This window comes from Euprymna scolopes, chromosome 43 (assembly GCF_053919585.1).
Source record: "Euprymna scolopes isolate OS-2025 chromosome 43, ASM5391958v1, whole genome shotgun sequence".
Taxonomy (NCBI): Eukaryota; Metazoa; Mollusca; class Cephalopoda; order Sepiida; family Sepiolidae; genus Euprymna; species Euprymna scolopes.
In genome coordinates this window covers 34472526-34492191 of record NC_136524.1, presented here as the reverse complement: position 1 = coordinate 34492191, position 19666 = coordinate 34472526, and the positions used below count along the sequence as shown (strand labels likewise).

Genomic DNA, 19666 nt, shown 5'->3' with positions numbered 1-19666 from the left:
TGGGTATAAAAAATGTTTTTTATTTTAAATATTATTATATGAGAAGTTATTGTAAGTTTAATATTTATTTTATTGTAAGCATCTAAATATTTTTATTTTAAGCATCTAAATATTTATTTTATTTTGAGCATCTAAATATTTATTTTATTTTGAGCATCTAAATATTTATTTTATTTTGAGCATCTAAATATTTATTTTATTTTGAGCATCTAAATATTTATTTTATTTTAAGCATCTAAATATTTAATTTATTTTAAGCATCTAAATATTTAATTTATTTTAAGCATCTAAATATTTAATTTATTTTAAGCATCTAAATATTTAATTTATTTTAAGCATCTAAATATTTAATTTATTTTAAGCATCTAAATATTTAATTTATTTTAAGCATCTAAATATTTAATTTATTTTAAGCATCTAAATATTTAATTTATTTTGAGCATCTAAATATTTAATTTATTTTGAGCATCTAAATATTTAATTTATTTTGAGCATCTAAATATTTAATTTATTTTGAGCATCTAAATATTTATTTTATTTTGAGCATCTAAATATTTATTTTATTTTGAGCATCTAAATATTTATTTTATTTTGAGCATCTAAATATTTATTTTATTTTGAGCATCTAAATATTTATTTTATTTTGAGCATCTAAATATTTATTTTATTTTGAGCATCTAAATATTTATTTTATTTTGAGCATCTAAATATTTATTTTATTTTGAGCATCTAAATATTTATTTTATTTTGAGCATCTAAATATTTATTTTATTTTGAGCATCTAAATATTTATTTTATTTTGAGCATCTAAATATTTATTTTATTTTAAATTTGAGGAGTCATTTTGAGTTAATATTTATTTTATTTTGAGCATCAAACATAAAAAAATATAAAATTTAAATATGTAAACATTTCTGATAAATTAACATGGTCAATATGAAATGTCTATAAAATGGCCATGTTAGTTTTTAATTAATGTTTACATATTTATACGGCATAATCACGTTGACACACCGGTTCTCGTCAGATCACCGAAGTTAAGCAACGTTGAGCCTGGCTAGTTCCAGATGGGTGACCATTTGGGAATTCTAGGCGCTGTATGTGCTTTCCGCTTATCTCGGCATTGTTTCCAGTCGTCCTGAACCTCCACTTGCCACTGGTATTCAACAATGTCGAATCAGGAGAGGTGTGGTTGGAGATTGCGCAACTCTTGCCACAAAAATTTCCCACGCAGGCACCCTTACTGTGGGTATCCATAGTCTGTCAAGATTGAAGGAAGCCTTTTTTTACATATTTAAATTGTGTTTCTCGCATGATCAGATGCTTAAAACAACAACAAAGAAAATATTAACTCGAAATAACATATGTAATAATGATTTATACTCCTATAAATTTGTTTTTTTTTGTGTGTCGATATTCATATTAAAAACCCTTTTTTCTTTAAAAAGAAAATACAACTTTGTTATATATGGATTGTGGAATTGCATTCATCTGCAAAAGATTTATCTAATTTGCATATTCTTTTAAACATTCATTTCAATTAATTCCCTATTAGTTTTTTCGAGTTTTCTTATGAGATGGTCATCTTTAGTCAACTATTACGTGTAATTATATTCATGTGGATATTCTACATGATTTATACTTGCATAATATTTGCGTAAAAAGTTTATAGTAAGCACAAAACTCTTTCCATATATATTTATGTATATGCATATATTTTTGTTTAAAAAATTTTGCCCATCAAGCTCCTCATGGAGTTTTTGGTCTACAGACATGAAACTTCGTATATAAGATATTTTAACCCATGCAAAAAACTCGATACAAGTGTGAAAATTTAAAAACAAAAAATTAAATTTGCCAGATGAAGGTCAAATGCTGGTATTATAAATATGCATGCATGCCTTGTAAGCTATTGGTTCATGTTTTAATTTTTAGCCTTGCAGCAAATGTCTTTATAGCTCAGTCATTAATGGCAGAGGAAAAAATAAATCATAAGCTAAATGTTTGGTTTTCAATTCTCAGTGGTGGTGCACAAGCCATTTTTTTTTTTTTAACTTCTTAAGTCATTACTTTATATTGGATCTAATATACTATAATAATAAATACGAAATCTGCAATAATCAAAATATCATACTTAAACATATTTTACCACCAGACAATGCCGGGTGCCCTGCTAGTATTTAACATAAAAAAATCTTTTTAATGCCTAAAAACTTTTCTTCCTCACATTCAACTTAATACTAGATTCAGTGACATTACCCATACATAATCTATAAATATAAAAGCGAAAATGTGTGTGTGTATGTATGTATGTTCGCTTTTTGGGTATGTCTATAAAAGGCATTTTTCCAAGAAGCGGTCGGTTGGCTCACAACTTAAAACTTTTTATATCACATATAAATCATAATATATACGAGTTAACAACGGAGGTCCGCCTGTCTATTTAATTTGCTCGACTTGGAAAAAATAAATATTCAACATTTTTCGCTCGCCACATGTGAATTAGGCTTTTTCATATAATAAAAGCAGCACTAATTCTGGCGGTATTTTTCCGGTCGCGATCGCTGGAAATGTCTGAAAGCAATCAGATTTGATCAATGTGGAAATATTTTCCTTATATCAAACAATTGCTATTCAATTTGGACAATTCCCTTTTTATGGGGAGCTGGCCCCCCCCCCCCAACATCTTGGGAAAATAAAAATTAAAAAAAAACGTTCCTGCAGTAAATGAAATACTACCCCGCAGTCAAACTAAAGTTGACCTCATTAACTCATTAAAACGTGCACCTGCAAATTCTAAATAGTTAAATAAATTAAAATGTGTTTCCATTAGTATTTCACGGTGGCCCAATGGTTAACGTCAAACATTATTTTTTATTTATTTATTTTTTTTTTTTTTTCACTTTTTTTTTCACACTTTAATTTCCAACTTTGCCTCAAGGGTTCGGGTTCGATCCTCATATTTACTTACCAAAACTTTTTTTTGAAAATTATTTTACCCTCCCCCCTCCCCCACCAGAGGGGGGTACTATCGCTTAAAATTGTTTATATACCTCCTAGATAATATCTACGATTTGGGAACGCGAGTCACCTCTAGATTTATTTATGGAACATGATTTACTTTAAATATTAAAAAAACTGACAATTTCGTCAACGTCGTCTTAGCTCAGTTGCTTAGAGCGCGGCCTCATTATCTAAAGGTTTTGGGTTCGAATCGTGGTGTGAGGTGGCTTTTTTTTTTTTTTTTTTCAATTTTTAAAGGTTTAATATTGAAACAGGGTTTGGTTTTTATTTTTCAGATTTTTTAAAGAAGTTTTAACGTTCGTTTTTCTGTTTTATTTTTCCGTCACATTCGCGTTTTCTTTTTTTTTGTTTTTCTCATTTTTACATGTAACATCGTTCGTTTCCCTTACGTTAGTTTTTTTATTTTTTAAAGTTTTAACTTTTTTTTTTTTTTTTTAATATTTACTTTGCTTATTCTTATGTTTAGATTACTTCCCCGCCCGAGCACATGCATCTCTAAACAGCCGGGCGACGCCGTGTACCCCCGCTAGTCTATATATATATATATATATATAAGTGAAAATGTGTGTATGTATGCATGTGTGTTTGTATGTCTCGCAAAAACGTTCGACACGAGTCACGGATTTTCACGAGATTGGTATCATTTTAAAGTTCCAACCTTCGCCTGACAAATATCGAAAAATTGGCTAAAAACGTTAATTCCTTCACCCTGAAATCAGTAGTTTTCTACAGGGAGGAGGATCAGCAAAAAACCGTCCTCTCATGACGAGTTCAGTTCTACGCATGACGTCGTAACCTGATTTAGTTTAAAGATTTTAAAAAACGAGCTACTTTCGTTAACGTCGTCTTAGCTCAGTTGATTAGAGGTCGGCGTTATTATCTAAAGGTTTTGGGTTCAAATCGTGGTGTGAGATGTCTTTTTTTCTTTTTTTCCGATTTAAAAATTTTTTTTTTTTTTTTTTATTGAAACAGGGTTATTCAAGCCAGTTTTTTTTTTTTTTTTTTTTTTCAGATTTTTAACGAAGTTTTAACATTCATTTTCCTGTTTTGCGTTTTCTTTTTTTGTTTTCCCCATTTTTACATTTAACATTGTTCGTTTGCCTTACGTTAGGTCTTTTTTTTTTTTTTTAAATATTTACTTCGCTTATTCTTATGTTTTGATTAACACCCCCCCCCCCCATCGGGATTCTTGTGTCAGTTAGATTCCAAGAAAAGTTTTCATTCTTATACTTCCTAGATCGTAATATCTAAAATTCACAAACGGACATAGTCTCTATCTTTTTTCCTATAAATAAAGCAAAACTAATTGAATGCCTCCAAACACCCGGGCAATGCTGGGTGCCCTCGCTAGTCTTACATAAATCTATTGAGATTCATTATTTTTACTCCTTTACATAATGTAAGTTTAAAAGAAATAAAAAATCATTCAAAAAAACTTATTTTTAGTTATGTAACACAGTTTGACTTGTCAAATAAAATCAATCTATCAGGTTGACATGAAAGTTCTTGCGACATTTTAACTTTTAAATTCAGATGAACATATCTGTGCTCAAACAAAATTTTATTGATTGAAATAAGCACCATCGGAAACACACTTTTGCCAACACAAAGCAAGTAATGTAAAAATCTTGCGTTCTGATGATGATGAACTCGCTGAAGGCGTTTATGGTATTGCTTAGTTTTTTTACGCATTTCTCACGCAAAAAGTTGTTGAGATGCTTGAAAAAGTGGTATTCGGTAAGTGGGAGGTCTGGAGAGAATGGCGGATGAGGTAGTTTCATAGCCGAATTTGTTCAACTTCTAAAGAGTCGGTTTAGCAACATGTGATTGGGCATTGTCATAGAGGGGATTTGGACCTTTTCTGTTGACTAATGTTGGGTATTGTTGAAGTTTCTGGTGCATTTCATCCATTTGTTGACAGTACTTTTTCGCCGTAATGGTTTCGCCGGCATTAAAAAAAAACTAATGAATGAGACCGGTTGCAGACCACCAAACAATCAGTATGACTTGCTTTTTGGTGTAATTCTGGCTTCAGGAAGTGTTGTGGAGTTTCGTCGGCATCTAACCACTGAGCTGAGTGTCGCCGGTTGTTGTAGAGAACCCACTTTTCATCGCAAGTCATAATCTAGTCAAGAAACAGGCCGTTCTTGTTGCGTAAAAGAAGGGAAGATGACACTTCATAACAATGTTTCTTTTGGTTGTTATTCAAGTCATCAGGCCCCCATGTATCAAATTTATTTTTGTCTTTTGAATCTCTCTAGTGGTTGGGAATCGTATATGTTATGTCTAATTCAGAAGCAAGTTCTTGAACAATTGTGCATGGATTGGGTTCAACTAAGGCTCTTAATTGATCGTTGTCAACATCCGATGGCCGTCCACTACGCTCATTATCTTCAAGATTCTCGTTGCCACCATGAAATTTCTTAAACCATCATTGTGCTGTGCGTTAAGTAATGGTTTCTGGGCCAGACGCTTTGTTGATATCGCAAGCTGTTTCAGCAGCTTTTCCGTTTAGCTTGAATTGAAATAAGAAAATTGTGTGAATTTGCTTCTCCCCCCCCCATCTTGTATTCAACGTTCTGAAAAGACATAAACGATTGTAATTTAAACTAGATAGAGCAAAAAATGCTGTTTAAAATCTATATATATATAAAAGGCAAAAGCGGCGTGCACATTTTTGTACGTCCAGCAAAGGCTTGGAGGGGGTGGGTGTTCTCTGGGGGGGGGGTACTATTTCTTAGAACTTTTTATATACCCCCTAGATCATAATATCTACGATTTGCAAAGGACGTCTTATCTACATTTATTTTGATCGACTTTTCTAAAATTTGCGCTATCCATTCTGTCACATGTTTGTTCGGCTTTTTAGTATAAATGAAGTGAAACTAATCGGAGTGAATGTAGTTCCTTGACTTTTCTGCCAGGGACGTCCAGAAAGCAATCAGCTTTGATCAATGCAGTGAAAACTGTCATATCAGACAATTGCTATTCATATGGACACTCCCCTTTTTATGGGGACCTGGTTTTCCCCCAACATCTTGGGAAAACAAAACCAAAAAAACTGCCTCACAGCCAAAGTTAAGTGCAGGATTTCATTCCATTATGGCGTGATGTTTGACCTCATTTAAACACCTATTGTGAACTCCTTCACTTAACTGTTAAATTGTTTAATTTCAACCGTTCTCTATTCCGCTGCTCTCATGGCTTTGCAGTAAGTGATCACGCTTTTTCTTGCTTTCGCCTCAAGGCTTTGGGTTCAAGCCTACTTTTTTTTTTTTTTTTTTTTTTTACACCTACAAATATCTGGGCAACGCTGGGCACCCCTGCTAGTCTATATATATATATATATATATATATATATATATAAGACAAAACGACTGCATGCGTTTTTGTATGTTCAGCAAAGGCTTTTTTTGCGGGAGTTCTTGGGGGAGGTTACTATTCTTTAGAACTTTATATATACTCCCTAGATTATAATATCTATGATTTGTGAACACGTCATAACTAGATTTATTTTAATCGACTTTTATAAAATTCACGCTATTCCATCCTCTCTCGTGCTTATTTGTGTTTTTTGTATAAAAGCAAAACTAAAGCGAAAACAGCTACCTGGCCTTGCGTGCCAGCACGTCCAAAAAGTAATCAGCTTTTTTTTTCTTTTTTTTTATGGGAATCATTCCAGTCAAAGCCATTTGATGTAAGTAGCTAAAAAAAAAAAAACATTTTAAGGCAAAAGAATTTGCCAACGATAAGTGTTAGATGGATAGATTCCAAAACAGAAAACAGCAATTCTTCCACCTTTGCCAGAAACATTGCTTATTAAATGTGAGGACTAAAGGACAAAATAAGTGAGTTATGGGACTGCTGAAAGTAAATGTAAGGTTTATTTTCTATCCTCCTCTACTTTTGAGTATCGTGTTTTTTTTCTCTATATATGAAAAGATATATAACATTTGTTATTTACTGTCTGTTATAGTTTGTAGTGTACACACACACATACACAATTGAAAGAGGTTGCGGATGTGATAATGATGAAATGGTGTTTTCCAGTTTAATATGCAAACATTGGTCATTGTTTATTATCCTGCTTACCACTTTTAAAGCCTATTCTATTTTCCTTCATGGAAATAAGCTAATTAGCAAAATCAATAATGAATTAATCCTTTTTATACGAAATAATCCCATCTATTTTGCTATAAATAATACAAAAGAAGAAGAAAAATAAAAGCAATTAATATTCAGTTTAGTAAAATTCCATAAAGAAATCTAATTATAGTTGTAACCTCTCGAATACTTCAACTGTTAAATATATTTAAATTTAACTTTGCAAAAACATTTACCATTCTGAAAATGAGAACACTATTTTCAAGTGGATATCAATTTCAATTAACTTTGATTTCTTTATGATTAAGTAGTTGTTGCCTTGGGAATTATTCAGAGAAGAAAGACAATATTAGCTGGTTGTTGTTTTTATATCATCATATATGAATCCAAAGATTTTAGTGCTGGCGTTGTTTTCCCTAATATATTTCTAGTCAGAATTACAGGAGGGACCATGAGAAAATTTCCAATATCCTAAGTGAAAATGATTCTTGTGAAACAAACTGAATTTAAACTTGGGACACCCATTGTTAACCACTAGGCCCACTGTAATCTTTTTTTTTTTTTTTTTTTTTTTTTTTTAGATAAGGATTGATAATTTATTTGCCTTGTTTGATTACTAATCTCAATTTCATTGCTTTTTTATTTTGCACAATGTTTAGGCCAATGTAAACTTCAACTTTCTCCAGGTCCATTTTTTAAAAAAAAATTTTCCTTGCAAAACCTTTTGGAGAGGACAGTTGAGTTTTTGACAATTGAGAGAAAGAGAGAGCATAGATGTTAAGAGTTGGTGTTGTGAATTACGGTTTTAATTAAGAATTGATACAAATTGAGGTGTTGATGAAAAGGAGTCCTTACATTTTCTTTTTCTTTACAACTGTTGCGCAAACTCTTGGCCTTCGGGTCAAGATCAAAGTGTAGTAAATTGTAAATATGGTTTTGATTCTTAAACGCTGGAGATTTATTAGTTAGATTAAGATCCATAGAGTGAATGAGGTATTTTGGTAAATGTTGCCAGTCAAGAGTAAGACTCCAAAGTTTACATTTATTACTTTTAATCACTTTAGTCACAAAGACCCTGAACCCTTTCCCCTCCCCAATTTCTTGTAGGGCCTTGTGCCTAATTTTGTTGTTTAAAAATCTTTTGTTTTTTACTTAATTGTATTTACAAAATTTTAAAAGCAATAAAATATATAAACAAGATCAAAGTGTAGTATCTGTTCCAGCAGATACTGCACTTAAGATAATTTGTACCAGTCAATGGAGGGGAAACCCTCTATACTGGGACAATTATTATTTTTGGTAACCAGAGTGACCCCTTTTAGGGGAGCTGGTTTTTACCTCACATTAAAAACGGCCTTGTGCCTAATTTGCTCAGTGGGGGAGCAAATAAATACCATCTGTTCTTCAGATCTACACTTCAATTTCTTGTTCTCTGTCAGTGGAGGAAAAATCCTTCACGACTGAGACAATTTTTATTTTTGTTCCTTTTCTCCACATTAAAAAACGACCCTGGTGTCTAACTCTGTCCCGTGGGGAGGCATTGTAAATAGGAACTGTTGCACAAACTTTTGCAACTGCGTGAATATAATAAAAAGACGGAAAAAGTAATCAGAGTAAACTGTTTGAACTATTTTTTTTTTCTTTTCAGAATATTGACCAGTAAAAATGAAAGTAAATGTTTTTGCCCCCCCTCACCCCTCCTTGCATCAATTTGGTCTGTTTGACCCCCTCCCCCCCAATGAATAGATGATTTTTTTTTTTTTTCTTTTTTTTTTTTTTTGCTATAGTCAATTTGATGATTGAATGAGGAACTCTCTCTCCGCTTCTATCCCCAGCGATTACCTTTCTTATTATTCTTTTGTGGGAGAAGGAGAGAGCAAGAATTTTGGTTGAATCTGTGGGGTGGGGGGTGAAGTGCATTAAGATTTACAGAAATATTTTCGTACATTTATAAACTGAGCACACTCATCATTTTGCAGAAATCAATATAGACCCATGTGTGATCCTGCTCCAAGCTCTGAACTCTATACTATCATTTCTATTTTTATTTATTTATTTTTTTATAATTTTAAAGTTATAAATAAAATAAAAAGAAAACAATTGTGGCACTTCTATATTATACAAACGAAAAAAAATTTCTGAATTTCAAGTGAAACAAAGGGTACCTACGTAATTGTCAGGTCTCAAATAGTAACATATCCAACAATTGTAAAAATAGATAAGTAGAGAAATGATTATTAATGAAAAAAAAAATTTGTGAAAGGAAGTGAAATCACTATATTATGCCTACTAAAAAGGAGATAAGTTGACAGGGGAGATAATTAAGTTCTGTTGTTTACGTCATGTGACGAACGTAATTCAAAATGTCAGGCAAAATTTATTCCCCATGTAAACTTTATCGAAAACAGATTTCCATTAATAACAATTTTTCTACCTTATCGTTTTCTGTATTTTTTTTGATGTTACCTTTTGTTTTACTTGAAATGCAATATTTTTTCGTTAGTATAGATAATATAGAAGCACCAGATTTGCCTTTCTGGTTTATGAATATAAGGTGCAAATACAAACCTCATCAATATTATTATGCTCCTTTTGGTCAAATGAAAGCATACTTATAAACAATGTATTTTAAAAATATATATATATGGCTAGTAGGCCGTTGCCCAGTTATAAAATATGCATAAGTATTATATTTTAAGGCAGAATTCTTATTTATTACTAGCAGGGCTACCTGGCATTGCTCAGGACTGTATAAAATGAGAAAAATTAAGTTGACTTTGACCATATCTGTTCTTCTTAGAAGAGAGGAATTTTTATATCTATATATCATTTGCTATTTCAAGCGAAAGAATATTTTACCTAACCTAGGATGTGAATTACACAAATTATGCATGAAATAATTTTAACTTCCCTAGGACATGTAATAAACAGCAAGTAAAATTAAATAATTTTACCTTTCCTAGAACAGGTAATGTACAATCCATATTTTAAATAATTTTGCTTACTCTCTAATGATTAATGTAAATAAATATAGGAAACAATTCAATGTACTTTTGACAGGTATTGTACAACATATATGAACTAATTTCTCTTCCCACCAAGGCCATCATAATTTTAAGAAAAATGAATTCACTATTAGATGAATCATTAGAATTTCCAAATAAATACATAAATGCATTGCTTTGGTTAGTGATTATGCAACGCTTACTTCACCATAAAATTCGCCATTACTGCGTTTCTTTTTCAATCACAATCACGACCGACACTATAATTTTAAGCGAAATTATATAATTTTTAGAATAGGACTCAGCAGATTTTCCAAATAAATATTTAAATAATTTTTCAGCACGGTCCATATTCTGTATGTCAGTTTCTTATTTAATAAATTGCTATGTGAAAGTACAGAATAGTTAAAAAAAAAAAAAAAATAGCTTCCCCCTCCCCATATTTAGAATGGCTTTCTAAATGTTATTATTTACGCATGGTCCGTATTCTGTATGCCAGTTTTCCCTCCCCCTGTCTTAAAAATATATCAAATAAAAAAAAAATTGAGATCGTAAACTGCTTCAGCCATTTACAGGACTGACTCACCCACCCTCTCTTAAAAATATGTATGAAATAAAGGAAATTTGAGATCATAAACAACCTCAGCCATTTCCGAGACTGACTTCATATCTCCTCTATTTCTTATAAATATGTATGAAATAAAGTAATTTTGAGATTGTAAACTGCTTCAGCCGTTTCCAGGCCTGACTCTGTATCACCCCCTTCCTTAAAAATATATATGAAATAAAGTATTTTTGAGATTGTAAACTGCTTCAGCCGTTTCCGGGACCTACTCTATATTCCTTTCCCCTACTCTTAAACTGTATTCTGTGTTGGTTATTTTGTATTTTTTTAAGGAGGAGATAATGTCTGTTAGGAAACTATATTACGTTTACTTGGCCTTTTTGCTAAGATCAAAGTGTTATATCTGTTCTGGTGCAGCATTTTAGCGACCTCATTTACTGCCCCCCCCCCCTCTCCATAAGCAGAAAAAGTGGTGGTAATGCTTGGGAGAATGAGCACACACTAATTCACTACATTCCACCCTCACCTAAAAAAAGGTTTGGTAATCGCTGGTGGCCTCCAGAGTACTTTTAAAAGCAAGATAATCATGCTTGTGTCACCCACCACCACCATCAACACTACAGTTTTAAGACAAATGACATCACTTCCAGAAAATGACTGCAGTTTTTCGAAATACATAGTTTCATTATAAATTGTTTATTTTTTATATGGGCACTACATTGTAGAAGCACCTGATTTAAAATTCATGCTATTCAAAAAATAAATATTTCAAAGTGCAGTTAGTGATTAGGCAACAATTGTTTTACGATAGACTAATCAAGAAATTGGATTAAGAAACAGATACTTAATGTTAACTAATCCATATCTCTATAAAAGTGAAATTGTCTGTGTGTCTACATTTCCCTACCAAATTACTCTGTCAATTTTCAGTCTACACACTCGAGATTTGACATAAGGGGTATTGAGATTTGGGAAAACCTTTTTAATCTGTTTTCGGACAGAAATTTTGCTGTCAAGGCCTCAAAGTTCAATGATTTGACCTTTGAAAACGCTACCAAACTCCTCCGCCAATTTTGGGTCTAAACACTTGAAATTTTAGATGTAACCTACCTAGACACGAGTCAAACTTTTTTGATATATAGATATACATATGCACATAAAGTTATGAACAGTACATAGGGGCCAAGTAAAGCTGGGCTGAACTGCTAATCATAAACAAAGAGATAATACATGGAAGGAACCTACCTGGCTTTTTCTCAGCAGTCCAGTGACCTCATCCCCCCCTTTTTGTTTTTAAGGAGGAGATAATGCCTGGTAGAAAACTACTTGGTTACTTTGTCTTTTGGCTAAGATTAAAATGTAGTATCTGTTCTGATGCTGCGTTTCACTTTTTTGTTCTCGGTTGGTGGAGAAGTTCTTCATGACTGAGGCAATTATTTTAAATTGTTAGAAAGTAAATAGTAAAAAAAAATACACCTTACCCTCCCCATATTAAGAATGGCTTTCTAAATGTTATTTCAGCACGGTCCATATTCCGTATGTCAGTTTCTTATTTAATAAATTGCTACATGAAAGTTCAGAATAGTTTAAAAAATACCTTCCCCTCCCCATATTAAGAATCCATCCATAGCCTTGAGCCCCTGGAGGTGCATAGGCCATCTACAACTTTTGTAGATGCTGTTGTAGTGAGGAGTTTTTTTTACAGGGTGAGGGTGCTGGCCCCACACCCAACCTTCCCAGAAGGTACATACAGCGCCTAGCCTTCCCAAATGGTAACCCTTCTGGTACTGGCCAGGCTCAATGTTGCTTAACTTTGGTGATCTGGCGAGAACCAGTGTGTCAACGTGATTGTGCCGTACATATTAAGAATGGCTTTCGAAATAATAATGTTATTTCAACACAATCCGTATTCTGTATGTCATTTTCCACCACTTCCATCTTAAAAATATATATGAAATAAAGTAAATACGAGATTGTAAAAAAGATATACAGGTTTGTCTTCACATTTACAAATTTAAAACTGCAAGTAAAATTTACATATTATTTCATTTTTTTTTTTTTTTTTTTTTTTTTTTTTTTATTAATACAAAGACAAAAAAAAAATTGAGTTAGTGTCATCAACTAGACTGTAAATCAAAATATCTGGCATTCCAGCCTGATGTTGTTTTCTGTATTAAGTGTGCGCATGCGCATAATGCAAAAATGTTGGCTAGTGGTTACTGTACATTTTACATGTAAATTTGCCAATGTTTGTACACGTTATTCATGCATATAAAGATATTACTCGCTATAAACCATCCTTGGTTAATGAATATTATTTCCTTAGAATTTTAGTGTAATGTGACCAGTTGTTTAAGAGTTTACCTGTTAGATATTTACACACACATACATGTACTGTTTTATTTATAACTAGCAGGCCCAGCCGGCGTTGCTCAGGACCGTATAAAACAATGAGAAAAATGAAGTTGACTTTGAACATATGTTATTCTTAGGAGAGAGGAATTTGTTATGTCTATATATCTTGAGCAAAAGAATTTTTTACCTAACCTAGGACATGAATTACGCGCATTATGTATAAATTAATTTTAAATTCTCTAGGAGATGTAATTAACAGCATGAATATTAAATAATTTTACAATTCCTAGGACGGATAATGTACAACACATATGTTAAATAATTTTCTTACCCTCTGACAGGTAATGTAAATATATATATATATATATATATATATATATATGAAACAATTTAACATACTTTTGACAGATATTGTGCAACATATATGAACTAATTTTTCTCCCCACCAAGGCCGTTTTAAAAAATGAATTCACTATTAGAAGATGAATCATTAGAATTTCCAAATAAATAAATACATTGTTTTGGTTAGTGATAAATTAACACTTGCTTCAACAGAAAATTCGTCATTACTGTTTACCCCACCCCCACCACAACCATCACCGACACTTTAATTTTACGCAAAATTATATAATTTCTAGAATAGGGCTCAGCAGATTTTCCAAATAAATATTTAAATATTATTTCAGCACGGTCCATATTCCGTATGTCAGTTTCTTTATTTAATAAATTGTTAGGTGAAAGTACAGAATAGTTTTAAAGAATACCTTCCTCTCCCCATATTAAGAATGCCTTTCTAAACATTTTTATTATTTCAGTACGGTCCGCATTCTGTATATGAGTTTTTTATTTATTAAATTCTTCAGTGAAAGTACAGATTAATTAAAAAACATACCCTCTCCATATTAAGAATGGCTTTCTAAACAATGTTATTATTTCAGGACAGTCCATATTCTATATGTCAGTAACTTATTTAATAAATTTTTATGTGAAACTACAGAATAGTTTAAAAAATACCCTCCTCTCCCTATATTAAGGATTACTTTCTAAATTATAACGTTATTATTTCAGCGCAGTCTGTATTCTATATGTCCGTTTTTTAAGTGAAAGTACAGAATAGTTAAAAAGATAATCTCCCTATATTAAGAATGGCTTTCTAAATGTTATCATTTCAGCATAGACCGTATTCCATATGTCAGTTTTCCCTACCCCTGTCTAAAATATATGAGATCGTAAAGTTCTACAACCATTTCCGGGACTGACTTCATATCACCCTCCCTCTCTTAAAAATAGATATAAAATAAAGGAAATTTGAGATCATAAACTGCCTCAGCTATTTTTGAGACTGACTTCATATCCCCCCCCTGTCTCTTATAAATACGAGGGGTGTGCAATAAGTAATGCCCCTGACCCACTTCCCATAGCAGTAGAGCAACAAAACTTGCCACAGTTATTTGTCTTTCTTTACATAGGAAGCACCCAGAGTTATGCATTTCTCCCCTCGTTTGATGCAGCTCTGGAGACCGTTTTTGTAGAACACTCCAGATTGATCCTCCAACCACAACGTGACTTCAGAAATCAAGGCTGCATCATCTGAGAAACGCTTTCCTTTCAAAAACAACTTCATGGCTGAGATGGTGAAAGTCAGAGGGTGCAAGGTCAGGAGAGTAGGAAGGATGGGGTATATTTCATAATGCTTCTGATCTGGCAACATGCGAGTTGTGGACCGGAGCGTTGTCCTGCAGGAAGAGAGTACCTTTGCTGATCTTGCCCCGCCTCTTGATTTTGATAGCTTCCCTTAATTTCTTCAAAAGTGAAGCATAATAGGCTCCTGTAATTGTGGCACTCTTTGCCAGGAAATCTGTCATCACTACTCCGTCCTGGTCCCAGAAGACTGTGAGCATGACCTTGCCAGCGGACGGCTGCACTATTGCCTTCTTTGGAGGTGGTGAGACCAAGTGCTTCCACTGCATTGACAGGGCTTTGGTCTCTGGATCATAGTGATGGACCCAGGTTTCATCCTGTGTAATCAGTCTTTTGAAAAACTTTGACTCCTCTTCTTGACACATCTTCAAATTCATCCTCGAGCACTCGACACGTTCTCGCTTCTGGAATGGTGTGGGCAACCTGGGAATCTATCTGGCAGACATCTTATGCATATGCAAATAGTCATGAATGATAGTTTCCACAAACCCTTTACTAATCTTGACATCTTGGGCTATTTGACAAAATGGCAGCCTCAACTTGACGGACAGATGCCTCATCAATAGCAGAAGAGGAGCGACCAGGTCTGGGAGCTGTTTCCACAGACTTCCAGATGGGGCATTATCACCATAAGTTTCTTTCATTTCATCAAAAGTCTCCTGTGGTGTGCGTCCTTTCAAACACCAAAACCGGATCACTGCTTAACATTCAACAGGCTCCATTTCACACCTGACTCAGTTCAAACACCTGTAAAACAGAAACCACAATTAGTTCAGAGCTGTAATTTGCCATATAACCCGTAGAGATACAAATCATTGCACATGCAAAATTTCAGCTAGATCAGACAACTGGAAGTGGGTCAGGGGCATTACTTATTGCACGCCCCTCATATATATGAAATAAAGTAATTTTGAGATCGTAAACTGTTTCAGCAATTTCCCAGACTGACACCATAATCTCCTCCTCCTCACTGTTAAAAATATATGTGAAATAAAGTATTTTTTAGATCATAAACTGCTTCAGGCATTTCTGGGACTTGCTCTATATTCCCCTTCCCTCCCCCATCTTGAAATATATGCTGTGTAGGTTATTTTGTATTTTTTTTTAAGGAGGAGGTAATGCCTGGTGGAAAACTATATTATGCTTACTTGGCCTTTTGACTACAATCAAAGTGTAGTATCTATTCTGATGCAGCATTTAAGCAAAATCATCTACTGGCCCCTTCTCCATAAACAGAAAAAGTGGTGGTTATGCTTGGGAAAATGAACAGGCACTAATTCAGCGTACCCCAACCTCACCTAAAAAAGGAGGTTTGGTAATCCCTGGTGGCCTCCAGAGTACTTTTAAAAGCAACATAATCGTGCTTGTTTGCCCCCACCCTCCACCACCACCATCATCAACATATGACGTCACTTCCGGACGGAAAATTGTTTGTATTTTTTTAATATGGGTATTACACTATAGAAGACCTTATTTAAAATTCATGCTACTCAAAAAAATAAATATTTCAAAGTGCAGTTTGTGATTAGGCAACATGTGCTTTACATTAAATATGTCAGTTTCTAATTTGATAAACTGTTTGATAAACTGTTAATTAAAAGTACGGAATAGTTTAAATAATACCTTCCCCTCCCTATATTAAGAATGGTTTTCTAAATAATATTATTTCAGCACGGTCCATATTCCGTGTGTCATCCCCCCCTCCCTCTGTCTTAAAAATATATATGAAAATGAAATAAAGTAAATATGAGATCATAAAAAAGATATATGGGGTTGTTTTCATATTTACAAATTTCAAAACGCAAGTAAAATTTAGGTATGATTTTGTTTTTTATTTTTATTTTTTTTTCTTAATACAAAGACATAAAAAAATAAGTTGGTGTCATCAGTTAGAATTGAACTAAATAAAAAAAGCGAGCCTGATAAAAAATTAAAGGAATAGGCCGAATGTGCACATACGCATAAAAACAAAAATGTCTGCTAATGTTTAATGAACATTTTACATGTAAATTTGCCGATGTCTGTATGCGATATACATGCATGTAAGCAAAGATATTATTCGCTATAAACCACCATTGGTGCATGAATATTATTTCCTTAGAATTTCAGTGCTGTGTGACCAGTAGTTTAAGAGTTTACCTGTTAGATATTTACACACGCACACACACCTACCGTTTTATTTATATAGAAGATAAACAGAAATACCATAGGTATTAAATGTAATGTTAAATTCCCTAAAAAAAGTGGAAAGAAACTGAGATGTGCAACTGAATATTATGTTTATTCTAAACAGTTCACTTCTTGTGAGCAAAAAAAAAAATACTCGAGCTGAGATTGAAACCAAAGACATTGAGTCAAGTATAACTATTAAGCCAGCTTGTCACAATCTTTAAAAACTGTTTTCAAACTTACTTATTCTTAACATAAGTAATAAGTGTCATGTGAACAATTCACACATGTGCATTCGTGAAACAGTTGACAAACAGATATGATGACTGCCCCCCCCCCGTGTACCAATTTAGCAGCCCTTTTTTTCCAGATGAAAACGGATTAAAAAGTTTCCATGTGTCTGAATACCCTATATCCCAAATTTCAGGTCTGTATATCCTCTTTGATCAATATAAACATACTAATTAAACTATGTTGAGTAACTTAGTTTCAAAATATGTTTTTTTTTTTTTTTTTTTTTTTTTTGGAGGGTCTTGAAAATTCTAGACCGATATACTTCCTTTTTACATGGATGTCCAGTATGAAGGCAGAAGCCGCAATATTATGAATCATCAACCATTACCTTTTCTCATTTTTTGATAGGCTTGGGTTTATTTTGTGTACTGAGAGTCTTTTATTTATTAGTGCTAACAATACTATACAGGTACTTTTGTTCTTATTCAAGGTGCTTTTTTTATGTGGGGGGGGGGGCTTGTTTTTCCCCCCTACACTAAAAACCGAATTTGAGTTAGAAGAGTATTGTGCATTACTATGATCTTTCTTAGGGGAGTCGGTTTATTAGCTGTTGCATGATCCACAAGAGTTCTACAATATTATTGTTTCTATACTAAGTATCACTTTCTGGGGAAGCTGAAAATAAATTTTATGCAAGAAAATCAGGATAATTCCTTTCTTTTTCTTATATTTATCTTTTTTTTTTTCTATTTAAAAGTCATTCTTTCTTTTTACTTTGTGTTCATTATGCTTGGTTAATCTCCTATCTCTTTCTGCTTCTCTCCTTCCTTTCTCTCCTCCCTTTCTCTCCCTCCTCTCTCCTCCCTTTCTCTCCCTCCTCTCTCCTCCCTTTCTCTCCCTCCTCTCTCTCCCTCCTCTCTCCCTCCTCTCTCTCCCTCCCCTCTCTCTCCCTCTCTCTCCCTCCCCTCTCTCTCCCTCTCTCTCCCTCTCTCTCCCTCCCCTCTCTCTCCCTCTCTCTCCCTCCTCTCTCTCCCTCCTCTCTCCTCCCTCTCTCTCCCTCCTCTCTCCTCCCTCTCTCTCCCCCCTTTCTCTCCCCCACCAGTCTCCTTTCTCTTACTCTCTCCTTCTGTTTCCTCCTATATCTTCTCTCTCCTCTTTTATGAAAAAAAATAGGTTGTAAGGAGTAGAAATCATCCTCCAGTAGATTTCCAAGTTAATTTTGTGTTGTGAACGACAAAATTACTTATAAAAATCTAGTAACAATGAAAGGAATCTTTTCTTGCATTAAAAAATTTGACTCTGGCACTAGTGTGATCTCAAACATGCATTTTTTTTTTTTTTTTTTTTTCATATCCAGTTTGGGGTCACATTGAATTCAATGATGTTAAGTTTTATAAGTATTAATTTATATAATTTCTGATTTTTAACCGAAGACTGGCACATACTGAAAACATGGATTTCCTTCATATAATAGAAGTTAGATATTGATTATAAACAATAAAATCAAGTTTGATTTCACCCCTCTCCCACCTTTTACAAGTTATTTTTTTTTTATCAATTAAGTATCAAATTATGAGATCATATGATAAAACGTTCAGTTCAATATAATTTCTTCGCGGGGATAGTTTGCCATGTTTAACGAAAAATGATCCCTTTGAAATTGATATTCACCCTCCCCCAAATTCAATACTACCTTCAAAACTGTTATATTCATTTATTTATTTATTTTTTTATTTTATTTTTTTTTACCCTTCAAATTACTATATTGATTATATTGAACACTATATTTTGAAAGCCTTAACAGTTAAATTGAAGGGGGAGGGTGGGGGGTAATATGGTCCTCCTCATTAAAAAAATTCTGAACAGGCATTTGTAAATTTTTTATTTTTGGAATTTTTTTTGTTTTTTAATCCTTTGAGATAAGTAATTTATTTGTTTATATATTTGCTGACTTTTTCTGGTCATTAACTGCGACAGAATAGTAATGTTGAATCTTGTAACTGTATCCCCAGTAATTACTGCCTTCCATAGTTGTTGTTATCTCACCATGTTTTGGCCAACTAACCATGGTGCAGTGGATAGGTGTTGAGTCTCTGTGGTTCCAGGTAAATATTGTCTGAAGATAGTGGTTTCAATCCTACCTAAAGCAGACCAGACGATTAGTTGGCCCAGAAACGTGGTGAGACAAATGACAACTATGGAAGGCAGTAATTACTGGGGATACAGTTAAGAGTCAGCATTCCTATACTATCACAATTAACCACCTGAAGAAGACCACAGGTGAAACAACTATGACAATAAGGATACCAGTCTGCAAATAAATATTTGTAATTCATTTTTTTTTTTTTTTTTTTTTTTTTTTTTTTGAAGTAAATATAAAAAAAAATTTTTTTTAATCTGTAAGTAAAAAAGGGGGGGGGGTAGATAATTTTTCTATGCGTAAATTATATTTTATTACATTTAATTAAAAATAATAAAATAAATATGTGATAAGTGAATAAGACATTAT

The 19666-nt window shown here is 33.0% G+C and overlaps 1 protein-coding gene and 1 pseudogene across 2 annotated transcripts in view; both read left to right on the top strand.

The window, feature by feature from the left end:
- The window catches only part of LOC145268278 (atlastin-2-like), a 200571-nt gene that overhangs the window by 10602 nt on the left and 170303 nt on the right, over positions 1-19666 (top strand). The window lies entirely within an intron of this gene.
- LOC145268538 (5S ribosomal RNA) lies at positions 988-1104 on the top strand (annotated as a pseudogene).